Genomic DNA, 23,203 nt, shown 5'->3' on the forward strand with positions numbered 1-23,203 from the left:
CACTGATGCCCACTGGGGGTCTCTCGCACACAGATCATGGCCCAGCAGTTCCTCACTCTAGAGGAAACTGCAGCCCTGGGACTGGCTGGAGCAAGGCTTTTAGAGGACAGCTCTCCTGCCCACCAGCCAGCCTTCTTGCCTGTGCACAGAAAGCGCTTGGTGACCTCCTTTGCCCACTAAAGAGTCCATGAAAACTTTTTTACAATTTTTTTTGGCCAAGACTGGGGATTGAACCCATGGCCTCAATTCATGCTAGGCAAGCCCTCTACCACTGATCTACACTCCCAGACCTAAGTCATTTATTTGTAGTACTTGTTGTTGAACCCAGGGTGGTCTAAAACTGAGCCACATCCCCAGTCCTTCCTTCATTCCTTCTTTCCTTCCTTCCTCCATCCCTTCCTTTCCTTCCTTCCTTCCTTCCTTCCTTCCTTCCTTTCTTTCTTTCTTTCTTTCTTTCTTTCTTTCTTTCTTTCTTGAGAGGGGTCTTGCTAAGTTGCTGAGACTGGCCTTGAACTTGTGATCCTCCTGTCTCAGCCTCCCAAGTCACTGGGATTACACCACCACAATCTCCATGAGAATCTAAAAGTTTCTATACAATGTCAGTCAAGTTGCTTTTCATACCCGCTGTCTCTCTCAGACCCTGGCTCCAAGAAACCTGCTGCTGCTTTACTATGGGGGCCAAGCAAGAAACATATTTCATGTTTCACACATTTCCCTCCTTCAGGAGCAGCTTCATCTGGTAAACACTCCTAGTTTGGAGATCAGAGATCCGGGTTCGGGTTCTGCACCTGCCATTTATTATCCCTCTGATCTCGGGCAAGCCTTAACCTTTCCAGACTCACTTTCCTCATCTGAAAAACGGGGCTAATACTAATCTCAAAAATGCTTTCCAGTATGAAATGGAAATGAATACACCTGGAACACTTGAAAAAACTGGGATACTTGTGACTGATTTGCATTATTACTTTCCAGGAGGACAGATGTTTCCTATTAAGGTCAGAGAGTGAATATTTTTTACTTTGTGGTCCTTACAGTGTCTGTCTCATCCCCTCGTCTCTGACAAGCCATGAACAGAGTAGGGTGGCTGAGTATCAATAAGCCTTTATTTTATGGAAACAGGCAGTGGGCTGGATTTGGCCTATGGAGGTACTTAGCCAACCCTTGCCTCCTGCTTTGGTAAGGCCCATGAGTTAACAATGGTTGTTACATTTCTCAAGGATTATAAGTAAAAAAGAAGAACAGGTGACAAAGACCAGATTGCATGTGGCTCACAAGCCTGACATATTTATTATTTGGCTCTTTACAGAAGTTGGCTTAACTTGTTTTAGTGCATCTTGGGAAAATCTTAGCTCAGGAAACAGGTGACTCTGTCCCAGTGTGTGGGAGCTGACTGGTGGGTCACAGTAATGTGGGTGGGAGTCAGAGAGCCCCAGGACCCAGTCAGATCTAGGGTCTTGGGCTCCTGGTGACTCTCTGGCAGAGCTCTGAGGTTGGAGAAGGGAAGGGGATGGGACCCCCTCATTCTTTTCTCACTTGCCTATTTCAAATGTGTCTTATGAGAGCAGCAGACCAGCATCTCTCAGAAAACGAGCGAGTCGTCAAGTGAAAGGGGCTTTCATTTCTCAGTTTGTTTTCAGTATGTGAAACTGTGCTTCTTCCTGCACTACTGGGTTCTCTCTGAACCTCAGCCCTGAGACGTGGAGTGCCTGGCACCCCCACCCCATGGGGCACCAGGGGCTCCAACACAGAAGCAAGGTAAGGGGGCTCCTGTCAGGCCAGAGACCTGCTCCCAGAGCTAAGGTGGGTCTTTGTTCTGGATTTGTTCATATACTCAGAAGAGGCAGCAGGTACCAGGATCCAGAGTAACAGTTCCCAAAGAACAGGAAGAGAAACCCTGAGAGGAGAGGGTTGTGGCAGTTAGACAATGGTCCATAGCAGCGGTGCTCAAAGGGAGGGTGCCTGGGGCCCGTGTCCTTGGGAGTGTTTGTGTCCCAGCTGCGTGCATCGGGCTGGGGGAGGTGGCGAATGTTGGCAGAAGGGGGTTTTGATCTTCCTGCTTTCAATTTTTCTCTCTACTTCCCCAACTCTCTTCCCCCTGACCCCAAGACAAGATCCATCTGCTAAATAGGGTGCTTAGCTCTGCTGGGTTCCTCTGTGCAGCGAGGAGCCCAGGGCCCCTCCCAACACTGTTATGCTCAGGATAGTCCTGGTGCCCATCAGACCCCAGAGGGCCCCTGGCAGGGCCTTCCTTCATCTTCTTAAGTGTCTAGAGGATCGATTCCCAAAGAACAGACCTGGAGAAAAGACTGTCATTTACTGCTTCTTTTGACTTTAGAAACAATATGTATTTACTATTTAATGACAGAAATGTATAAAGAAGCAGAAATGTACAGAATAACTTTAGACTAAAACCTAATCTGATGAATTTGGATCCTGTAACACCTACTACGTGCCAGACACTGTCCTCAGGGCTGGGGATACAGCACTGAACCAAGTCTTTGCCTTAGTGGAGCTTATACTCTCATAGGGGAGACAGTCACTGAAGCAGAGTAAGGGCCCTGTGGCTGATGGGACAGGGCACCATTTTTTTTTTATTGATTATTTAAAGCATTACATAGCTCATGATATATCATCTTTCATACATTTGACTCAAATTGTGTTTTGAACTCCCATTTTCACCCCAAATACAGATTGCAGAATCACATCTGTTACATATTCACATTTTTACATAATGCCATATTAGTGACTGTTGTATTCTGCTACCTTTCCTATCCCCTACTATCCCCCCTCCCCTCCCCTCCCCTCCCATCTTCCCTCTCTACCTCCCCTGCTGTTGTTCAATTCTCTCCCTTTTTTTCCCTCCCCCTTGCCCCTCATAACCTCTTATAATTTTATGTATCATTGAAGGTCTCCTACTATTTCCATGTGCTTTCCCTTCTCTCTCCATTTCTCTCCCCCCATTCGTCTTTGCTTACTGTAGTCTTTTCCTCATGCTCTTCCTTCCTGTTCTGTTCTTAGTTGTTCTCTTTATATCAAAGCAGACATTTGGCATTTGTTTTTTAGGGCTTGGCTAGCTTCGCTTAGCATAATGTGCTCTAATGCCATCCATTTCCCTGCAAATTCTATGATTTTGTCATTTCTTAGTGCTGCATAATACTCCATTGTGTATAGATGCCACATTTTTTTTATCCATTCATCTATTGAGGGGCATCTAGATTGGTTCCACAGTCTAGCTATTGTGAATTAACTACAGAACCCTAAAGAGAGAGATAGAAGAAGATCTCAGAAGATGGAAAAATGTACCCTGTTCATGGATAGGCAGAACTAACATCATCAAAATGGCGATATTACCCAAAGTTCTCTACAGGTTTAATGCGATGCCAATCAAAATCCCAACGGGATTTCTTGTAGAAATAGACAAAGCAATTATGAAATTCATATGGAAAAACAAAAGACCCAGAATAGCAAAAGCAATTCTAAGCAGGAAGTGTGAATCTGGAAGCATAGCGATACCAGAGATCAAACTGTACTACAAAGCAATAGTAACAAAAACAGCATGGTACTGGTACCAAAACAGGCAGGTGGACCAATGGTACAGAATAGAAGACACAGAGACTAATCCACAAAGTTACAACTATCTTATATTTGATAAAGGGGCTAAAAGCATGCAATGGAGGAAGGATAGCATCTTCAACAAATGGTGCTGGGAAAATTGGAAATCCATATGCAATAAAATGAAATTGAATCCCTTTCTCTCGCCATCCACAAAAATTAACTCAAAATGGATCAGGGAGCTAGATATCAAATCAGAGACACTGCGTCTGATAGAAGGGCACCATTTTTGATAGGGTGGTCAGAACAACAGGCAGCAAAATGTGCAGGTATCTGAGGACCCCGCATCAGACAGAGGGTACCTGGGTGTTAGGAAAGATCTTGCTTGGTATGGACAGGCATCTGGAAGAATCAGCATGGCAGAAGCCTGGTAAGGACCTTGGATTATCAATTTGAGTGAAAGGGAAATCCAAATGCAGGGCACTGAACACAAGACTGACATGTCTGGCCTTATGTCCCAAAGTGATCTTTCTCAACATATCACATGTGGCCAGCCCTGGGTGGGGATCCTTATAATGAGTGGGATCACATGTCTGCCCCAAGAAACTTGCTGGAAGTCACATGAATGGCCAAGGTCCGAAGTCTGAGGGGAGCCTGGCCATTCCCTGCCTAGCCTTTCTTCCCTGGGCCTCTGGAGCCTGCAGTTTCCAAACCAGGCTGGTCCTGATTTCTGAGGCACTTAGACTGTGCAGACCCCCAGGACACTCCTTCTGAAGTTCTCACTCAGCTGACCCAGGGCAGGGCCTGGGAATCTCTGTGTTACAAAACACCCAGGGAGGAATTGATGAGGTTTTAGATGTGGGAACTATGGGAATCTCCCATCTTCCCCCCAGGATCCTCAGCCACTGGAAGGAAGTCCAACAGCATGGCTCCCTATATCTGGGCTAACTCCAGTTATCTCAGAAAAATTTCTCCTGGGCAGAGCTACTGAGCTATGGAACCATTCAGTGTTCTGCACTATTTCAAGAACACAACCAGCGCTGACCAAAATACTCTGGAAGGGCACCACAGAGCTCATTGAGGAAGAACTTTTCCCAGTGGGAAAAAAGTGTGGGGAAAGGCCTCTTCACAGGTGGGTTCCTAAAATTCATTCCAGAACTTGAAGAAAATCAGATGTTTCCAAACAGGAGAGAAGAAAGGGAAAGGAGAAGAGGAAGGAACAGAGAAGAAAGAATGAATCTTTTTTTTTTTTTTTTGGTGGGGGTACAAGGGATTGAACTCAGGGGCACTCAACCACTGAGCCACATCCCCAGCCCTATTTTGAATTTTATTTAGACACAGGGTCTCATTGAATTGCTTAGCGCCTCACGGTTGCTGAGGTTGGCTTTGAACTTGGGATCCTCCTGCCTCAGCCTCCCGAGCCGCTGAGATTACAGGTCTGCGCCACCACACCCTGTTGAGGGAATGAATCTTATGTGAATGAATAGTACTTTTTTTTCTTAGTTACCAGGAAGAAGAAAGTATCAACAAAGCCAGACCCAGAGCTCAACTAAAGAGATTTCTCTGCATCAAATTCTTTCCTGTAAGCTTCAAACTGTAGCCACCAGTGGCCATTGATCGAGTATTAAGCCCTCTAACCTTTCTAATTGTTCTTTTTCAGTATCAGTTGGTTTCATATTAACCTTTCAGTCTTTCCCATAATGCAGCTCCCTCCAACCCTAGCCAGACCTGATTTAGAAGCTGCGGCCAGCCCGGAACTTTTTTCTTCTTGCTGCATTCCCCCTACCTCCTCCCCTGTGACTGCCCTTCTTACTCCTAGGCGTGCTACGAACAGGTCCCCTGGGGGTAGGATGCAGTGCCTGGATCTGGGCTGGCCAGAGCCAAAGGGACACATTTGTGAGCCTGTGCCTTGTGCTTTGGGGTTCCCATGTCTGCAGTAGTTCCTCTATTATCTGGGACTAAGGCTGTCAGGGGAAGGCAGCTGCAGCCTGCCAGTCCTCTGGCTGGTTCTGTGGCTCCGGTATTTCAGTTTTGTTTTCTCTCTCTCCCGGGAAGAACTCACCAAAATAGAGTCTTTGGAAAAGACGGAGCATCTGGCACAGATGCTGAGGGAGCATTTGGAGCTGCCTGTCTTGGAGTCCCCTCTGTGCCTATGAGTGCCCCTCAGTCCTAAGGCCAGGCTGTGGCCAACACAGAGGCGCCATCTTGTGGAGGGTCACACAGCCTGGGCTTGAGTTTGGGCCTTTCCCAGCCGACAATGACAGTTTTGGAGAGAGAATCTTTGACTCCTTGGGTGATTGCTACCCCAATATAAGCAGTGAGGGGTGGAGGGATCTTTTGTTCCAAGGGAGGTATCTCTGGGGCACTTATTCTTCTCCTTTATAGTTAGGGTATATAGCTAGGAAGGACCTTAAAATTCACTATGCAAACCCTCATTTCATGAGACTGGGGCTGTAGAGCTTTGTCAGAAGCAGAAGGGTGAGAGTCTCTCTCTCTAGCTTCACTCAGCCCAGGCCAGACAGTGCAGGAAAATCAAGATGGTCTTCATAGCAGGCCTGAGAGGCAGGGCAGGTGGAGGGGTAATGGTGTGGCTTCTCTCTCTCTCTCTCTTTTTTTTTTTAAGTATTGGGGATTTAACCCAGGCACACTTTACTACTGAGCTACATCACCAGCCGGATTTATTTTTATTTATTTGTAAATTTTTTAGTTGTCAATAGATATTTATTTTATTTATTTATATGCAGTGCTGAGAATCCAACCCAGCGCCTCACACTTGCTAGGCAAGCACTCTACCACTGAGCCACAACCCCAGCCCTGGACACAATATCTTTATTTTATTTATTTATCTTTATGTGATGCTGAGGATTGAACCCAGGGCTTCACACGTTCTAGGCAAGTGCTCTACCACTGAGCCACAACCCCAGCCCAGCCTGTTGTATTTAAATTCGTTTTTTTTTTTTCTCTCTCTCTTTTGAGACAGGTCATTGCTAATTTGCTGAAGCTGACCTCAAATTTGTAATTCTCCTGCCTCCGCCTCCCGAGTTGCTAGGATTACAGATGGGACCTATCCCGGACAGAGGTTTTCTCCCAACCAACACAGACCAAGGCCAGCTCTGCATAGGCTGCCCTGCCTGGGAGCCGCAGTCCACTCCACGTTTAGTAGGATCAGTGTGGGTTTGAGCTTTTGCCTGGTGAGGATCCCTTGACCCTAGCACCACCCCAGACCTCAGAAGAACACTCTCACTGAAACAGCCCTGAGGATGGGAGAAAGGCAAGGCCTTCCTGTCGAAGCCTCTCCTGTCTGGGCATGCGCACACAGAGAGACCCCTATCCTGTCCTTGCACCCTGTCCCCATGCCAGGATGGCTTACTTCCCTGGCCTCTGCTTGCCAGGCACAGTGCCTCTTCCCATGAGCGGACAGAGTCATGGGCTGAGTGTTGGGGACCCCAGCTCCCTGCTCCCTACCTCTGGGCGGATGCTGCCTTCCCTGAGCATCTCTGGCCTGCACTTGAGGCAGTTCCGGAGCAGCTCTGGGATGTGGCGCTCAGCTCTAGTCTTGATTCCACCCCAGAGGCATGCTGACTTCTGTCCCTTTCCTACCTGAGCAGAATAGGTCTATCAGCTAACTCCCACCTCAGGGGACTGAGTAGGGGACAGAGTCTAGAAAAGGAAGTTGGGTCACCCAAACCAGCCCCACCATCAGAGCCAGCACAGCTATTTTTCTTCAACCTCACACAGCAAGAAGGCATTCACCTGCTCTGCACCCCCCTGACTCTGGATGAATAGACAGGGCTCATTTAACAAAGGACCCCACATCCTGTGTTCCTAAGATTGACCTTGTTCCTAGAATGCACTCTGGAAAGGGCTGGGGTTCTCCCAGCCTCGGGTAGCTAGCTGCCTTGGGTTGGGCATTCATGCACACTCCTTCCTGTGACAACACAGAAGGGGCCTCCCCCTCAAGGGGCTTTACTGGCCCTGGAGGTAAACACTTCTCGGTGACAAACAACTGAGACTAAAGATAAACTTGAAGCATAAAAATGAGTTAATACCCACAAAAATAAAGTGCTTTTAAATAACCAATTGTTGTGTGCTCATTCTCCCTCTACCCCCTGAAGGCTTTGAGGCAACTAAAACATTAGAATTGTTTTCTTTTCATTGGGTTATCAGTGTTCAAAATGAGATCCAGAGCTATCCAATTTGCCCATTGCTCCAGCATTGCTCCAGGCTTACTGAACAAGAAGTAAGACTAAGTAGGCTTCACTGGATGTGCAGGGGTCTGCGTTTACCCATTTGTATCAGGGTGCAGCATTTACAGGCACCTGCCGCCCGCTGAGCTTGGCTTGGGGCCTATGGAAAGATACAACCAACCAGAACAGATGTGCTCCTACGGGGTCTGGGTACACACGTGCACACACACGTACCCTCAGCTCTCAGTAGGAAGAGGCGCCGAGGGACCGAAGAGGCGCCGAGGGACCAAGCGGGCTAAGAGAAGTTAACCACTAGTCTAAAAAGCCACACTCAAGCAGCCCTGTCATTTCAGCTACTCAAGAGGCCATGGGGAGAGGATCACAAGTTCAAGACCAGGCTGAGCAATATAGCCCTGTTTCAAAGCAAACCAACAAGCAACCAAAAACAAATAGGCCAGATAAGAAAGAAAGAATAAAAATTAAAAGCCACGCTCAGGACCCCTGGCCCCACGTCCGCCCCACCCCCACGAGCCTTTGGAATGCCCCCACCACTCTAGCTTCTCTCAGGCACACACGCGCAGGCTGCAGCCTGCGGTGGTACATTCGTTTCCATAACAACCAATGGTTCTGTCACAGAGACGAGATTGTGACTCCAGGTGGATTATGAACAGAAGGAACATATGAAACCACTAAGTGACAGAGATCTAGTTTTCCAGGAAGTGCCCCTGCTAATAAAAAAGGAGAAAACACACACTAGAAGACAAATGGAATGGGAAGAGCAAGCACTTAATTCTCCGCGAGGCATCAGCTGTTTGCTAAAAACAACAATAAAAGCCTAATAGGCTCCACAAGAATGGTGCTGGCAAGAACGGCCCTGTTGGCCTGCAGAGGCCAGAGAACGGGCAGGACCTCCAGCTGAGAAGGCAGAACATATGCAATGCCTTCCATGAGCGCTCTTAATCAGGCTAAGGTCCCCTCTGTGTTGTACTGGGAAAAGCTGCCGGGCCCAACTGGGAAATCCAGCCAGAGTTAAGGAATCCTAGCTTTATCTGCTCATGAATATGCACATGCGTTTGAGAGGACTCATTGGAGCCAGCTAGAGTGAGCAGCTCTAGCACAAACCTCGCTGGTTAGAAATAATTGGGAGAAAAGCCTGAATCATAAGGGATTTTTGGAGCAAATCACACTGACTCTGAAGGCCTGACTGAGGAGGAGCCTATGGCAAGGAAAAGAAGGGACCTGGTGTAGCCCAAAGCCGCTGCTCCCACTCTGTATGACCTTGAGCAAGTCACTCCCCTGTCTTGGTCTTCATCTTGTACCGGAGGTGCTGGGACTCTTCCATGCTTAATGCTCTGTCTAGGGCAGGGAACCTGCTTCAGTGACTCAACTGTGAACGTCAGATTGATTGGATGTGTTGAGTGTTTTCACAGAGCGGAAACATTTGCTATTCCTTTTCACCTTCATTTACGATTGACTGACCACCTCCTATGTGACAATCACAGGACTAGGCATCGGGAATAAAGGTAAAAAAATGATAGTTGGATGCGATGACACACACCTGTTATTCCAGTGACTCAGGAGGCTGAGGCAGGAGGGTGGCAAGTTTGAGGTCAGCTTTAGCAACTTAGCAAGACCCTGCCTAGAAATAAAATATAAAGGGCTGGGGACATGGCTCAGTTGTAGAGTGCCCTGGGTTCTGTCCCCAGTCCTGCAAAGGTAGAAGAAGGATAACCCTTCTGGGGCTCTCACAGCTAGGTGAAGTGGGGGGGTGGTGGTAAGGAGGCACAAGCTCTGACCCATGGGGCCGAGGCGGGCATCCTGGTGCAGATGGAGCTCCCTATCCCAGGATGCAGCTGCAGAGCTCTTTCCACACTTCAGGTCAGGCTGTAAAGAAAGACAAGAGCACCTGGGGAGAAAGCAGAAGCAAGCCGTGTGAACTAAGCAGGGTCCTCGTGTCCGGGGCACCTGTGAGCAGCAGACACGCCATGACATCATCATTCTCAAAGATCTCCAGATGGGTAGACCACACAATGAGAAGGGGCAATAAATTAAGAAGGAAGAAAATAAGCAGAATCCCAGGAGGCAGGAGGAGAAGTCGGGGACAGGGAGTACGTGCAGGCAGATTTGCCACTAGAGGAGATTTGAGGTGACCCAGGTGTTTACACTGCCACCACTTAGGTGTGGGATGAGGCTGAGAGATGGCTCCCTGGGGAGAAGCCAAGGATGAGAGCCCAAGACTAAGGGACGGACAAGACAGTCGCAAAGTCTGGGACACTCAGAAGCTGACCCTCTTGCTCTGTCCTCCCTAAGGCTGGCAGGTGCTTAGGCATGGTTTCAGCACTGAGTGAGGTCAGTGTCCCCTCCCAGAAAGGTTCGGGGAGAGAATTTTACACTGTAGCCAGAAATGTGGGCCAAGGAAACAGCCACCTGTCTTGAGTTTTGTGAGCTTCGCCACTTAACAGAGTCACAGGACTCCCACTGGCCTCTCTTAGAAATCAACCAGTCAATCATTCACTCTGTGTTTACCAGCCATGCTCAGAATCCATAGAGTAAAACAGAAGCATGTCAATGCCCCGGAGGGATTTGGAGTGTGCTTGGGAGTTACTTGTGCTCATGGAAGTTGGCATGAGCTAAATTATATTCTATTTTAAGGGCTAGGTCAGGAAAGCAAGCAGAGAGGATTACAGGAGGGAGAGAGAGAAAAAAGAGAGTGAGAGAAAATGAGAGCCTTCTCTTGGCTGATCAGGAAGTCTTGGTGGGGGAAGTGGATTATGTGTGGGGCTTGAAGAGTGGATAGAGGGAGAGGAGGAGGTCAGAACAAAGATGTGCTTGGGAGGTAGCACTGATCTCAGAGGGAGCCTGGGCGCGGGCCGAAACCGAGGACCTCTTCTGACGCTGGAGATACACTCCCATGTCAACGCAGCCCCAGGTGTGAATCCTGGGTCTGTCATCTAGTAGCCAGATGGCCTGGGTAAGCTACTTAACTTCTGTGTGGTTAAATTGCCTTATCTGTAAAATGAGAGTAGGGATCATGTGTCTCTCAAAGGGCTACTAGCAGGGAGGAGAGGATTCCCTGTGCCAGCAAGCAAGCACCTCTAGGAATAACAGCCCCTGCTCCCTCTCCTGGACCATCAGGAAGGCTGCATTGGGGATCCAAGGGAATAAAGACTCTAAAGTCCTCTGAGTGCCCTTTTCAAGTAAATACACAGATTGATGGGGGGGCGGGGGGATGTGTTCTCTTCCAGCCTGTGGGGTGAGTTGTCAATGCACACCCGTCTCCGGATGTTTGACTTCCTGAATCTTCCCTGAACAATGCCATCTCTGTCCTGGCACCCCTGGCGGGCAGTCCCATGAGAGCCAGGTTCTTGTCACATGTCCTTTTCCTGGAGTGAGTCACTGGAGAAATGAGCTAGAGCCATAACCTTCAGCAGTTAAGGAAGGTGAAAGTGGATCGGCAGGAAGGCAAAAGCAGGACAACCTGGTGCTCAATGTTCCCTTCCATCAACATTTTGCCGAAGGCCTTAACCTTGCAACTCAAAAAGTAGGGTGGAATAATGAATGGGATAAACTGAACGACCTGCTTGTAATCCACAAACAAAGGACCTTTCAATGGCTCATGGTCTTATCTCTTCCAATCAAATCTAGTCAGTTACACACTGGAGAGAAATGGGAGATCCCAGTGATCTTTAGTCTGGTCCAAATATCAGAAAAAAACTATTTTATTACCTCCTCAGGTAAAGGAATTATGAGCAGAGAAGGGGAAAATTGAAAGCCATACAGAATTGGAACTTTGATAATAGACTATCTGTTCTCCATCTTTGGTTATGAAGTGGAAAATAATTTGATGGGAAACATAAAATAAAGATCAGCAACACACATATCTCTGTTTAACCTTCAAGATCTATTCCCCCAAAACTGGATGTGACCATAGGGAATTGAGGGTGTCTTTACCCTGTGTGGTTGAACAGAAAAGCAGAGTGGGAACTGGGACAGTCTCAATCTCGTCCTCTATCTGGCTGGGTGAACTTGGTGTGTGACCTTGTATGACCTTGCTTCTCTGGCACGGAGGCCCTTCATTTGAAAAATGAATTGTTTTTCTAGATGCTTCAAAGTTTCCTTTCAAATACCTACACCCCTTCCCGAAGCTTTAATTTTTGTGACTCCTCAGACTTTGAGCCTTAAAAAAATAAATAAATAAAGGAGAGATGATGGCAGTCCTTGCTAAGTACCACTCCACCGCCCCTCGTAGGAAGTCCTGGATCTACAGTTGTGTATTCAAATGGAGCCCAAATGCTTGCTCCCAGTGTGGTGTAAATGGCCACTTTGACTTTCCACATTCCAGGAGGCCCCGGTGGGTGATCAGCTCATGAGCTGTTCAAATCCATACCCTATTCCCAACTGGTTCTTTTCCATGGGGCCCAAGCGTTTCTCTGCAATCCAGTTCATCCACGGCCCATTGCATGGCGCTAATGTGGCAGGCACAGATGCTGGGAGCAAGCAAGCTTGGTGGATGATCACCCTCTCGAAGCTACTACTTGTAGTCCAAGCCCCAAAAGAAACATAAAGTCCTTATGAAAACACTCGGGAAGACAAGACTCAGTCCAGGCTGGGTGAAGCTTCCTGGAGGAAGAAGGCTTTTTGCTGAGATGGGTGGAGTTAGGGACCTGAGACAAAGGAAAGCCATACCAAGCAGAGGAGAGCGGTGTGTGGGGCTGAGGAGCATGCCTCACAGGTAAGGAGTGGCAGGTGGCCCTTTGTGACCGGAACTTCAAGTATCAAAGGGAGTTAGTTTGAAATGCCAGCAAAGGCCCGTTCATGTTCATGGTCTTTGGAATTCTAAGGAACTTGGACTTCTAGACAGGGGCTGGTGTTCCTGCTCAGGGACTTATCACGGTAGGACTTGGCCCTTAGGAAAGGTAACCCATCTGCTGGAGGGCTTGAAGGAGAGCAAGAGGAGAGGCAGAAGGAACCGCAAGGAGATTGTTCCAGTGACCCCGATCGGTGGACACGGAGGTCTGAAGTTCAGGGCTATGGCCACAAGGAGGGAAACTTTGGAAGGTTCTAGAGAGTCAACAGAAGGGGTCTCTGCCACCAATAGGAGGCAGGAAAGAGTGTCCCAAAGGGGAATCCAGTCATCTCCCCATGCTGGGGCTTATGGTCCAGATGGGACTGATGGGGAAGTGAGCAGGCTCAGGGAAATTGACCTACTATGGTAGACTGTCAGTATTTTATTAAAGCCCCTTAATTTTTAAGTAGGTACTTGACTCCTACACTCATTTGGAATAAAGACATTTTCTGCCTTTTTTTACCTAGGTAAAGTCTACATCTGGTCGATGATTTGTAATCAGAAGTGTCGGACTTGGAAAGTATGGTTTTCCTGCTGACTACAAAGCAACCGTGACGATGGGAACCTGAGTTGCCACCTCGAACCGTGAAGTGAAAACTACCCACTGAGAACAGAGGAACCAAAAGGTGGTTGTGGAGTTGCCATGTGGGTTTTGTTGACATGGGAGACAAATAGATGTATACTTTGTGTTTTCTGTCTTGTGCAATCACATCTAATCTTAGTTGACTGTTTAACAAAACTCAAAGGAGTGCAATGCCCACTCATTCACAACTTTCTGAGACTAGACAGGACTTTCTGAGACTCAGCAGGACAGTTTCTTCCAAGGATTTCAGCAACCAAAAAGCCAAATTATTCACCTAAAGATTAATAGGCGAGCATAAAGCCTTAGAGAGGGCCATATTCCTGGGTACTGGCCACTGGGTTCTACAGAAATGTTGCCAGGTGTCTTCACTGCACAACCAAGCTCTTGCCTCTTTTGGGAGCAAAGCACATGCTAAGTCCTGTGTCTGTTTAAACTGGAAGAGCCCTACTTTCTGTTACCCCTTTGCTAGATTCTATGCAGTCTGCCTCTTGTGAATATGATCTTTCAAATCACGTACAATCTAATTGAAGGTACAATTTGGATCTTACAGTTAGAATCAGACTTGACTCTTGCCCTTTATGAACTTACAAACTGGACCACTACTACTCCTATGACCTCTGCTTGCACACAGGAAACCTGGGAGCTAAAGAGGTGAAGGGATTTGCCTATTGGCATACCGTTAGCAAGCACAAGAGCTGTTACTCAAGTGCCCTCAACTACACGTGAGCTGAAGTTTAAGAAATTTCCTTCCTCACAACTTCCCTCTTATTAAAATGTATATCATCTCCCTGTTAGCAGAATGCATCTCTTCTCTGTGAATCAATCACATGCTTGGTGATTTATCTGAGAACACCCTTACTAACAGGTGGTAATTTTTGTCTCCCACATGATAATATTTTAAGATTTTTTTTTCATGCCTCACATATGCTAAGCATGCGCACTATTGCTTTCTTTGGTTTTGTACTAGGGATTGAACCCAGGTGCACTCAACCACTGTGCCACATCCCTAGTCCCTTTTCATATTTAGAGACAGGGTCTCACCCAGTTGCTGAGGCCGGCTTTGAACTCGTGATCCTCCTGCCTCAGTCTCTCAAGCCTCTGGGATTATAGGCATGGGCCACTGTACCTGGCTGCCTCTTTTTAAGTTTGATGGGTCATTACAATAGTGTGCTGACTAATGGGCTAGAGGGCTTTGGACGTTAAGAAAAACTCGAATCTGCAGCATTTGCCAATTTTCCTGGTGTAAATACTCCCACCGTGACTAATTCCAAGCTGACAATGCAGTTTGTAAAATTCCTGAATATTTAATAATTGACTTCAGTAGAGCCAGCTCCAGTGCAGCACTGGGACTAGAATTCTAGAAGCCCAGGGCTGGCCTGAGAGTTCTGGCACTGCAAAGTAGTGTCCTTCACAGTATACCTTTCAGGGGGTCCTCAGTTTCTTTCTGGTGGAGGTGTGGTCCAGGGCTCTCCAGGAGGCTGTAACAGTGGGGCTTATCCCTGAACACAGCCCTGTGGCCAGCAGGGGACAGCACTCTCACGGTTAACAATCAGTGCTTCTGCAAAAATGAGGGGCCTTTGTTCTGAGCCAGAGGCTGTGTCACCAAGGGAAAGGCCCTGAGGGGCAAGCTAATCAGCCTGTCCTTAGCTGACCTTTGCCTGCGGGAGCCCAGTGGACAGGCTCTGGCAGTTGATAGAATGAGAATAACCTTAGCCAACAGTAGGGACAGCACAATCTCCACAAAACCCTTTGCCCATCCTAAAGGCTGATGCTCGGCCAGGCTGCCATCAGGCACCCAGCGCTCCTGTCAAGGAGAGGCCTGAGTGCCAGGAATGTCATTTCCAGTCCTAAGGAGGGTGTCAGTGCCCACCAGCCTCTGGTGCTGTACTAACTTTCTCTAATGTCTCTCTGGGGTGGTCAGTTCCTGCGAGGATGACCTACTGTTCCAGTTTGTCCAGGGCTGAGCTGATTTTAGTACTGAAAGACCCATGTCCGGGGGAAATCCCTGTCCCTAGCAAATAGGCTGGTTGGCCACCTCACCTCCTCATCCAGTCCGTGTCCTCTCCCTGCCTGGCACACGGGCCTGCACCTGCAGGCCTGGAGCTGGCCAAAGTGAGGTCAGGTGGATTTATCAAGGGCTGGCCCAACTCTACAGGTATGATGCGATTTCATTCCATTTCATAATCTGCATCCTTTGCTTTGTGTCAGAGGAAGAGCCCACACCTGTGAGGGGAAGCCCCTACCACCGTCTCTTCGTCCGTCCCCCTCACTTGCCATCTTTGACCTTCCTCCTCTCCCCTGGCACGCCCCACCTGCCTCAGCACATCCTGACAGGCCCTCCCAGAGTCCAGGGCCAGAGAACTCTGTGTTCCTGGGAAGGGTGGGGCCCCGCAGGTGAAGAGGGCAGGCCAGAGGAGGGGATGGGCAGACCAGAGGATCTTCAGCCACCAGGGAGTAGAGGGGCAGGATGGAAGCGGCCCCAAGAAGCCCGAGTTTCCCCGGAGCCATTTGGCACCAAGGCTCCAGCAGGAACTTGCACATTCTTCTGTCCTTCTGTAGCTCAAACCCCAGTGTGACATGACTTGTCTGCTGATGTCACTACCTATCCCTCTGGATGGTTCCTTCTGTTCGCAGTGCCTCACTCAGGGCCATCAGACTCGGTGCCGTGGCTTCTGTGAGGGCAGAAAGCTCTGTTAAGCAAAGGCACGTGTAAGAAATTCGCAAATTCTTCTTCCCTGCTCAGGATGCTGGGAGAAAGGGCAGCAGGTTCCGCTCGGGCTGTCCTTACCTGCTCTCCAACTTTATCTCATTTTTACTTTTCACTATCTTCCTGGCCTTCCGCCAATCCCTAGGAATGCCAGGCTCCCTCCTGCCCAGGAGTCTTTGCTCAGGCCGGTCGGTCCTCCTCCTGGTCAAGAAGAGCAAGTGGTCCGAGAAGCCACTGTGAGAGGGGAACACGGAAGCTTTGACTTGAAGGAAGAGGAGAGATCGTCCTAGAGAAAATGTACAGAAGCCCTGAGTCATTTAAGTCCAGGAGAAAAATCTCCACAGCTTGGAGGGGATGGTGATAGCTCTTACTGATGACAACCAGGGGCTCAGGAATAGACCTCGAATGTTCCACATGGCAGGTGTCAGCTCTTCTGTCAGCCCATGAGGAAGGAGTTAATGGATATTTGAAACAGACTCTTGGGGCTGGGGATGTAGCTCAGTGGTATAGCCTTTGTCTTAGATGCTCAGAAGCCCTGGGTTCAAGCTCCAGTACCAAGGAAAAAAAGAGAGAGAGAGAGAGGAGACTTCTTGTGGACTTTCTGTTTTAAATCTTCTGTATACGGACAACTCCTCACGTCAAACTTTATCATATTCTGTAGGTTCATATTTTCACTCCACTGGTGACAAGTTAATGCAGGCAGAGCACTATTCTAGGTAAAAATTGACTATGCAGGTGAAATCCTGCTGACTCCAGTCTCCTGGCCAACATTTGGATTTTCTGAGCCTGCATTAACCCACAAGGTGTCGACAGAGATTCTAAAGACCTGGTGAATTTTTTTTTTTTTCTAAGAAGTGAAGTTTTTCACCCTGAAAAACAAAGTCCAGAAGTTGGAACTACTTTTGGCCACCAGATAATGGTCAATGAATACTGAATTAATTGACGAAATACCGAGTTTGTGAAATAGAGTTTGCAGAGGGAACCGAATACTGGATAGAATGTATGGCACCCTGGGTTACTTAAGTCCAGGACAAAACCTCCAAAGCTTTGATCTTTGTTGGTGTCAAAGAAGGACCTTTACTTCCATCTCCAGAGTTGGAAGAGGCCATAGCACCTGGCAACTCAGTAAGTTCCTGCAAGGAACCCTGGACGGTGTGAAGCACACACGGAGGAGGTGCTGGTGCCGGCTCCTCACCCACCCCTTATGGAGCCATGCAATGATCCCCACAGCAAATGATGCACCTCGCCCACCTGTGAGCAGTCAGTCACCTTCAGGATCCTTCGGGGGCAGTGAGCAAACTCTTAGGTTTGCATAGCATCTCTTCTACAACTGCATGTTTTCCAGGTTAGTTCTGGCCACACCCCCGGATTCTCCTTGGAGAAGGAATTACCAAGCTGTTGGGTAAAGTCCCAGGATCTGGGGCCTCAGGGCAGTGACAAGGATGTTGGGTGGTGGCCTCTCTGGGTTTCCATCTATTTGACTAGAAATATAAACCTTTCAGATTGCCCCTGGCAAAGGGTCAAAGGGTAGGTATGCTTGCAAGAAAGGGAGATGAGGAGAAAAGGCTGTAAGAACCTCTGTCCTTATTCTTGGGAGGGGATGAAGGACTTTAATTCTGCTCCTTCATTTCTAGGTGGCTGAGGAGCCTCCCTGAACTACCTCACCTCCATCTCCAGCTCCAGCTCCACCCAGCCAGCCCTTTTCACCTGTCCAAACACCTGCTTTTCAGTAAGAAGCCCCACCCCACCCAGAACATGGAGTTCTTTCCAGTCTGGGAGACGCACCTTGGGGCGGGGGAGGGCTGTCACATTTGGAAAAGAGGAGGAGGAAGAAGATAACTATTTTATTGTTCCGCTCATGTACTCTGACTCCCACCTTTGTCAAACAGCTGATGGAGCAGCTTCTGAAAATGGTGTGAAATGAAGTCAAACAACAATGAGTGCTGGCGAGGATGTGGGGAAAAGGGTACTCTTGTACACTGCTGGTGGGACTGCAAATGGGTGCGGCCAATTTGGAAAGCAGTATGGAGATTCCTGGGAAAGCTGGGAATGGAACCACCATTTGACCCTGCTATTGCCCTTCTCGGACTATTCCCTGAAGACCTTAAAAGAGCATGCTACAGGGATACTGCCACATCGATGTTCATAGCAGCACAATTCACAATTGCTAGACTGTGGAATCAACCCAGATGCCCTTCAATAGATGAATGGATAAAAAAAATGTGGCATTTATACACCATGGAGTATTACGCGCAGCATTAAAAAATGACAAAATCACGGAATTTGCAGGGAAATGGATGGCACTAGAGCAGATTATGCTTAGTGAAGCTAGCCAATCCCTGAAAAACAAATACCAAATGTCTTCTTTGATATAATGAGAGCAACTAAGAACAGAACAGGGAGGAAGAGCAGGAAGAAAAGATTAACATTAAACAGAGACATGAGGTGGGAGGGAAAGGGAGAAAAAAAAGGGAAATCACATGGAAATGGAGGGAGACCCTCATTGTTATACAAAATTACATATAAGAGGTTATGAGGGGAATGGGATAACAAACATGGAGGGAAATGAATTACAGTAGATGGGGTAGAGAGAGAAGATGGGAGGGGAGGGGAGGGGGATAGTAGAGTATAGGAAAGGTAGCAGAATACAACAGTCACTAATTTGGCAGTATGTAAAAATGTGATGTGTAACCGATGTGATTCTGCAATCTGTATTTGGGGTAAAAATGGGAGTTCATAACCCACTTGATTCTAATGTATGAAATATGATATGTCAAGAGCTTTGTAATGTTGTGAACAACCAATTAAAAAAAAAAGAAAATGGTGTGAAATGAAATCTTGCTGCCCTGATTTGGTCAGCCTTTGTGAACTGCCCCCTGCAACTTGGCCCCTCTGTTCAACAACACCACACATTGTCGGGGGGTGGTGGTGGGGGGCGGTGGTAGCAGGCAGTATGCTGGGCTCAGGGGCTGGAGTTTATGCTTCACTGAGGGCGACAGGGATGCTTTAGATGACAGTGAGTGGTGGAAATAGTCACGCTCCCTTCTGAGAATTGGAAACAACATCCTAGTTAAAACAATGGTTCTTGGAGTTTACCTGTTTTCCTAAAGAGGTCCCACCTGTCTGTCCTCTTGAGGCCTCCTGGGCAGTCTCAGCACCTGGGGTGCACAAGGAGGAGGTTGGAGAGTGTTCCATTTCTGTGGACCAAGAAATCCCATCATATCACACTCCCTGTCCATTGGGATCCCCAAGATGACCTCAGCGGGCAGGAGGGCAGGAGAGCTTGCCCTGTAGGACATTTTTCTTCAAGGAGACATAGCCTGTGGCTCAACAAAGGCTTCTGGGAGGTGTGTGGAGTTCAGGATATGCTGGTGAGCCCAGGGGACGGTCACTCCTGTTGTGGCTACACTGGAGTTGAGCAATGGTCCTAATGTAGACAGACAACTGAAGAGTTCCTTAGTTAATTTTTCACGAAAGGGTATAATTGGAAATTTACATCCAAGTCATTGATTACCAGTTAACAATAAAAAGGAACAAAGGGTTGATATTTGCAACAATTTGGGTGGATCTGAAAGTGACTATGCTGTATGAAAAGAGCCAGTCTTGAAAGATTCCACGCTACATATTGTGGGATTCCATTTTCGTTTGTTTTCTACATTAAATTCTATGAAATAATGTCTCTTTACAAAACAATCTGTGAATGAAACAAACTTGATTTTTAAAGTCAGAAAGTGTAAGGAGAGCTGCTACAAAACCCACCAGTCAACAAACTGAATACTCTTACTGGTTTTATATCACAAAATGAAGTTAAGCTCTAATCTGATACCAGTGTCAAGTCACCTGATATTCACCTGATATGCCCCCACCTGATATGCCTCCTTTGTAGGATTTCATTCTCTTGGTTTTTTTTTTTTTTTTTTTTTGGTATTGGGGATTGAACCCAGGGGTGCTCTACCACTAAGCCACATCCCCAGCCCTTTTTGTTTTTTTTTATTTTAAGACATCGTCTCACTAAGTTGCTGAGGCTGCTCTCCAATTCATGATCCTCCTGCCTCAGGCTCCTGAGCTGCTGGGATTACAGGCATGGGCCACTACACCCGGCTCTGTTGCATTCTTGAAATGCAGAGATTCTGGAGATGAAGAACCCCCTTAGTGACAGGAATTAGGGATTGTGAGGAAAGACTAGGTGTGGCCACGGAAGCCCAGTACTAGGAAACCCTGTGGTGATGAAGCAATTAGGGATGTTGAATGTGGTTATGCACTGCTGCATAGGTGATAAAATTGTATAAAGCCACACACACATACACACACACACACACACACACACACACACACACACAGAGTACCTGTAAAACTGGTAGCCCAAATTAGCTTTGAATTGTACCAATATCAATTTCCTGGTTTTGATAGTGCACTATCATTATACAAGGTGTCAGGGTGAAGAGTGTGTGGGGACTTCCTTGTACCATTTTTATGGTGGTAAAATACATGTAACATAAATTTTACCATTTTAATTATTTTTTACATACACAGTTTGGTGGCGCTAAAACTTTGATCTTAAGTATTCCAGAGAAGCCATGTGTTGAAGGCTTGGAGTGCTATTGGGAGGTGGTGGAACATTTAGGAATTTAGGTGACTAAGGGTGTGCCCTAAGGGGACATGGGGACTTGGGCCCCTGCATGTTTCTCTCTTTGATTCCTAGCCGCCTTGAGTTTATCTGTTTCCTTCACCATGTGCTCCTTACCACAGGTCCAAAAGCAATGGAACCAGTGATCATGGACTAAGACCTCTGAAGTTTGGGAGCCCAAATAAGACTTTCTGCCTTATAAGTTGATTCTTTCTAGTATTTTGTCGCAGTAATGGAAAGCTGACTAACAGGTGGGATTAATTACTTTACATTATGGTACAACAGACTTGACCTTCCACCTCTAGAACTTTTTACCATCCCAGACTGAAAATCCATACCCATTAAACAACTCCCTACTCTCTCTCCCCCAACCCCTGAAAACCACCATTCTACTTTCCATTTCTTTGAATTTGACTATTCTAGGTATCTCGTATAAATGACATCATACAATATTTGTTGATTTATGACTGGATTGTCTCCCTTCGTTGAATATCTGAGGGGTTCATCCATCAGAATTTCCTTCCTTTTTAAGACTGAACAACATCCCATATTATGTATGCACCATATTCTGTTTGTCCACTCATTTATTGGTGGCAATTTTAGTTTCCACCTTTTAGATGCTGTTATCCTCTCAGATTTTTTTTGCCATTTGTTTTGTACAATTGTAATTATCTCAAAATGAAACGTTTAAAAATATAACTAAAAGTAAGATTTATCAAAAGACTTTTTCCTCTGCTGACCATGTAAACCAGTCTTCATGGTTTATCATCGTTCCAGAGATAGTGTAACCTTTGGAAGGCCCTACAGAACCTGATTTTCCCCTCTGCATTTGAGAAGCAACATGTATAACAATCCACAGGAGAGTAGAGGGGCTTTAGTAAAGTTTGATTATGCTTGCCTGTCACCTTGTTTGGATTAGACCAAGAAAGAGGAGAGGAAATCTAGACCCTGTTGAAAGTGACAAGAGATTTCCATAGTCGATGATGTTTACGTTGAGCCAGTTTCTGATTATAAAGAAAATGAGAACTTCTAATACAACCGGATAGAAATAATTAGCTGGAGGGTGGAGCCTTGGTTTTGAAGGATTCCTTTGCACTGCAAATGTCTTTTCCCCAGGCATTTTGACCAGGCATCCCTTGGACCATCTGTGGAATGATCTCATGACCCTGGAGCGCATTCTCGAACAGCACAGACAGACTTCACATAGGCCACCTACACTGCCTGGAGTCAGCAAGGGGACCTTCTCCCAGAAGCTACTTCAGAGTGGGCCTGTAGGTGGCTGGGAGGGTCAGGCCTCAGGACAGAGCAGAGGCTCAGCAGAGAGGAAGCGTGCTGTGGCTGACGCCATTGTCACCTTCCCAAACTTGTTTCGGAAAGGCATCACGTTGCAGAGGTGGTGCTAACAGAGGTGACACAGTCCCAGCTGCGGAAACACCATCAGATGAACACAAGGGTTTTTTTGTTTTTGTTCTTTTACGGAGGTCTAGGGACTCAGTGAACTTCCTAACACCGGATGCAGAAATGTCTTTTTGTGCATTTTATTCTGGGGGAAAAAAAACACATTTCCTCAAATATGTCAGGTCCATGACTCCCCAGCATCCAGAAACTTCTGTTACTAACTGGCTCCCGGGAGACCTCTCCTCAGCAACTGACTAAACCACGTTCCCACCAAGGTGACCTTGGGCAGGAGACACCCCCACAGCCCTCTGGCCTGTTGGATGCAGCCCCGTTGGGCCTAGTGTGGCCACCCTCCCCACCTCTCTGCCCTCCCCTTGTTCTTTCCCCTTTTCCTTCTTCGGCTTGGCTTTCTCTCTCTCCTTCCTTCCCTCCCCGCCCCCCCCCCCCCACATATCACTCTCCTGCTTTCCTTTCCTGTGATATCGATTTGACATATTAATCATCACAACAACAGCTACAAGTTCCACTGTGCTTCATTCATCCAGAGGAAAAGACCGTGTCAGCTGGACAGTGCTGCGGGGACCCTCAGGCACCCTCCTTGGGGTCTAGGACAGTGGAACTCTCTCCATTTCCATGAGCAACAAATAGGAGGTGTTGGTGGTGGCCACCCTGAGAATGGGTGGTGGATGGACCCGGGGTGGGGTGGGACTGTGGGTGGGTTCCCCTCTCTGAAGGCCCCCGTGGCAGGCCCAGGAGACCTTGGGCTGTTCAAGAGCTCTGATTGAGGATTCTGAGTTGCAAAATCCCATTAGGGTTGCCAAACCAGAACAGTGTGACTTTAATAAGGTTAAAGTTTGGCATTTTTACAGCTGTTATTATGATAAGGCTTTCAGTCACATGAGGTGGAACCAACCAGAGAGGGTCTGTCCAAACTTAGCTGGTTGGACTTGGAGGTGTGGTTAGGCCTGGCCTCCTGCCAGTGCCCAAGGCTGTCCCCTGTGTTATAGCCCAACTTTCCAGACACAGCTCTGCTCTGCACGTGGACAGAGCCTGTTTCCCCGTCTGTGGCCTCTGGGACTGAGAGGAGAAATGAATCCGGGCAGCTATTTTCAGGCAGGAAGAGCCCTTGGGACAAGCTGACTTAGAAGCAAATGCCCCGTTCCCCGGCCAAAGTTGTCACCCTGACCTTGGTCTGCTATCATGCCACAGTGAGAGTGGGGGATCTTTCCTTTCCCAAAGTGCAGCTGACATGGGATGTTTTCATTGCTATTCTCCAGCCGAGAAGACTCCATTGTCCGTATGG

The sequence above is a fragment of the Spermophilus citellus genome (assembly GCF_964194105.1).
Source record: "Spermophilus citellus genome assembly, chromosome: 9".
In the NCBI taxonomy this organism is placed as follows: Eukaryota; Metazoa; Chordata; class Mammalia; order Rodentia; family Sciuridae; genus Spermophilus; species Spermophilus citellus.